The sequence below is a fragment of the Microtus ochrogaster genome, chromosome X (assembly GCF_000317375.1).
Source record: "Microtus ochrogaster isolate Prairie Vole_2 chromosome X, MicOch1.0, whole genome shotgun sequence".
In the NCBI taxonomy this organism is placed as follows: Eukaryota; Metazoa; Chordata; class Mammalia; order Rodentia; family Cricetidae; genus Microtus; species Microtus ochrogaster.
Genome location: NC_022026.1, coordinates 8,108,125 through 8,112,534, shown reverse-complemented (window position 1 = coordinate 8,112,534; position 4,410 = coordinate 8,108,125). Strand labels below are relative to the sequence as shown.

The 4,410-nt window shown below is 33.5% G+C and overlaps 1 non-coding gene across 1 annotated transcript; it reads left to right on the top strand.

The window, feature by feature from the left end:
• Positions 1–4,032: 4,032 nt before the first annotated feature.
• LOC113457482 lies at positions 4,033–4,150 on the top strand. Its single transcript, XR_003378040.1, has one exon. It is a non-coding gene; the product is annotated as a small nucleolar RNA SNORA28 (small nucleolar RNA).
• Positions 4,151–4,410: the final 260 nt, after the last annotated feature.

Here is a 4,410-nt window from a genome sequence, read left to right as displayed (position 1 = left end):
CTTTTGTTAAGATTGCCATTTTTACTATGTTAATTCTGCCCACCCAAGAGCATGGGAGATCTTTCCACTTTCTGGTGTCTTCTTCAATTTCTTTCTTCAAAGATTTAAAGTTCTTGTCATATAAGTCTTCCACTTGTTTTGTTAGAGAACCTGGCTGCAAATATTTTGTATGAAATATGGGCCTACACTTCTAAAGCTTAAATCATACATTAAGCCCCTCATACTAATAGTGGAAGACTTCAATACTCCACTCTAACCACTGGAAAGGTCAGTCATACAAAAAAATTAACAGAGGAATAAGGGGAACTTAAAGATGTTATGATTCAAATGGACTTAACAGACATCTATAAAATATTCCATCCAAACAGAAAAGAATAAACCATCTCCTCAGCACCTCATGGAACCTCCTGAAGAATTGACCACATACTTGGTAACAAAACAAACCTCAAGAAATTTGAAATAACCCCATGTATCTTATCAGATCACCATGACTTAAAACTAGAATTCAACAGCAATACTAATTCCAGACAGCCCACAAACACATGGAAATTAAATAATGATCACCTGAATTATTAATAGGTCAATGAAGATACAAAGAAAGAAATTAAAGATTTCCTAATATTCAATGAAAATGACCACACAACATATCCAAATTTATAGGTCACAATGAAAGCAGTATTAAGAGGAAAGTTCATAGCACTGAATGCCTACATAAACAAGCTGGAAAAATCCCACACTAGTGAATTAAGAGAACATTTGGAAACTTTAGAACAAAAAGAAGCAAACTCACTCAAGAGAACTAGACGGCAGGAAATAATCAAATTGAGAGCTGAAGTCAACAAACTAGAAACAAAGAAAACAACACAAAGAATCAATGAGACAGAGTTTGTTCTTTGAGAAAATCAACAAAATAGACAAACGTTTATCCAAACTATTATCTTTAATTTTTATTTTGGCTCCCTGAATCTCTCTTTTTGATGATTATATTTTGAATTATTATGTCTTCCTTATATATCAACACATTATCATCTGTATTTTGTATTACTAATATCTGTCATTATAAATGTCATGTCATTCTACATCCCTTTGATTTTAACCTGCATCTTTAAATATTTTATATGATACAGAGTCAGAGTTTGCTTTATTCTCTGATTTAGTAATCTCTGCTTTTCACCTAATACTGTTAAATCTTTTCCGTTAAATGTGATTTTGCTATGATTATTTTTGTTTACCATTTTGTTTTTTTTCTATTGGAATCATTTGATTTTTATTATTGTACTTTTTCTTTCTGCTTTTTGCATCATATGAGCCTATTTTAGCATTTTGCTTTTATCTTTTCACTGACTTTTACCTACTACCAGTATTTTATTTAAAACATATCATATATACTCTTAAGTAATTATCTTCAAGTCTCCTTTAATTTGCTTTTTGATAGTAAGTCAATTACAATTTTTACATAAAGTAATTAGGTTTGCTATGGAATTATTCAAGTTTCCATTTTTCATGGATTTGTAACAATTTAAGTACACATTTATCTATCTGTTTTTAAATGTACCCTAATTAGGAGTTACTGGTAGTGTAGATTGCTCTATGTGAGAGATAGAATGTCAAAATTCCCACCCCTATTTATATGGTAGAGTTCTCCTCTCCTAAATAGGATAGACTATGTTATCAGTCTTTATTAATATTTATTTTCTTTATGAATATTTGACTAATGAAATGTAGTAGAAATATACTAATACCACTTCCAAAAATCATGAGACCCTGTGAACTTTGTCTTTGAATGTAGCTATTGTTTTTGTAACAACATATTCATTTATTCATCGACAATTTTAAACATGTAAGTAATATATCTTGAACATATGCACCCCTCATTCTTCCCTCCCACTCCCTCCATGAACTTCCAGCTCTTCTCTTCCTTTCTTCCCAGGAGCCCATATGTCTTCATTCTTACTTCACCCAGAACTGCCAATACATTCCTTACTACTCCTCTTCATCTCCTCTCCTTTTGTAAGGTTAATAACTTGTAGAGTCTAATTAGTGCTGACAATTGGAATGTTGACTGATCTTGTTGACTTGATCTTATATTATATTATAGGTAAACATAGCTTCAGTAAGCTCATGAATGCAATGTTCTTGCCAAGAACAGAAGACAGCATTTCACAATATTCCTTCTCCCCTTCTTCCTGCTTCTACATTCTTTCTATCTCATTCTCCTTGATGTTCCCTGAGCTTTTGCATGAGGTGATACAGATGAATCGTTTAAGCATTCAGAAGTAACATATTCTCAACACTTTTTATCAGTTATGCTTCTCTGCATTAACAGGCAGCCACAGCAGAAAGTAGCTTCTCTAGTGAGGCATCAGGGCAGTGCTAATATATAGATATAGCTACAAATATTTAGAAGGCAATTTGACAACTTGTTGTTTAGTAAAGAGACAGTAGAAAGTTTCCACCTAGGACCTATGGCCTTCCAGTTCACGGGTTTTTGGTTAGATTTACAATGCCAGCTATGAAGTTCTTTCTGTGGAGCAGGTTTCAAATCAAACCCAAATCTGTATCTTTTTTGTCACATTGCCGCGCTACTGGGCACCTCATAATTGACAGGTCAGCATTGCAGAAGGCAGTGGTACAAACTGACGTCTTTTATTTCTAATCTGCCTGAATAGCACTTTGTGCCACTATGAAAGCTAGTCAGCAGGAAGAAACTTTACAGGTAAATTTCAGCTTGATTTCACTATATCCACAAACCAAAATGTGTTCTGTGTTCAGCAATAGAATCATACCATCTACTTCTGGAGAACAAGTAGGAGCAATATCAATAGTGGTGTTGTCTGAGTGGTCTCCGTAGCCTTCTTAACCAGTTACTCAGGAAGATATCAAATACCTAACACTAATATTTTATTTTAATAATCTTGGTCATATAGAAGAAAAGTTGTCTACCCATGCAGGATATCTATGCTAAAACCCTTCTTTTTAAAAAAATATAGTTTGTAATTAGTTTAAAAAGTTATGGATTTTCATAACGGTTTTTCATACTTGCTTAGTTTGGGTTCACCCACTCTCTTTGCCCTTCCTATCCTATTTATACCATACCATGAATGCTATTAAGCCACTCAACCCCAGTTTTGCCTTCCCCAATAACTTCGTGTCGTATAAACCATGCTATCACTTTTCCACGTAACACCTCTTCCCTTGTGCTTTCATTGGACCTTTCTGCTTCCTGGGATCAAACTTTTAAGAAGTTAGTCAATTCAGTTTTATGAAGTCATTATTGTTATGTTAAAGTAAGGGAACAGAATGGTGAACAAATTTTATGTATGTGTGTGCATGTGCACGTACGTGTATGTATGTATATTAGCAAGAATATGGAATGATATTTTCAAGAAAGGATTTACTAGTTTGGAAAAACAGTTTTCTTCATCTAGTTGGCAAATGATGCTAAAATGAAGAAATGCTCTCATATGTTTTATTAAATCCCGGGTATATCCAAGTGTCAATATCCAACCAAGAGTGAAGCTATAGAAGATTCTATAAAGAGGATAAATCATACTGCAGAAAGATAGTCACATAAAAGAAAGCCAATGCATTATCGTTCCTAGATAAGTGAAACAAAGTAAATGACCTCAAATGATAACATATGCACATAGAAAAATCACTTAATCACCTCAAAGAATTGAAAGATACTTTTGCAATAAGATTTGAAAGCTTTATAATTTTGTTACTATTTTTATTGAGACTATAAAGTACCATGATGAAAAGCAACTTGGGGACAAAATGGTTTATTTCATCTTACTACTCCAAGATCACACTCAATTGCTGAGGGAAGTTAGCACAGGAACTCAAGATAGGAATATGGAGGCAGGAAAGAAAGCAACAGCCAGAGAGGAACTCTGCATACTGACTTGCTCTCATCCTGCTTTTTTATACAACTCACATGGTCCTAGCATTAAGCACCCTGAAACTGGGCCCATCCATATCCATCATTAATTAAGACAATATCCTACAGACTTTCCTATAGAAAATCTTATGAAGTTCTTTTCTCAGTTAAGATCTGATCTTTTAATTTGAGCTTGCTATAGCAAAATAGTCTAACCTATTCCGGTGTTCTCTTCACCATGAGACAAGCCGTTATATAGACTCAAAAAAAAAAAAAAAAAGATCTGATCTTTTCACATATGTTTGTGCAAGTTATCAAAAAGAAAAAAAAAACAGACAAAACATTTGCAAGCTAATTCTTTCATTCTTTCGTTTTTAGTTAGATATTCTTGAGTTTTGTTCACGTTAGCTATTTAATGAAGAGGAAGAATACATTTTTTTTTTTTGCAAAAAAAGTATTAGCCTTTCTGTAAACAAATTGTTGTAGTAGGAGCAGCAGGCTACGTTCCTCCACCTGGCTATCTTTACCCA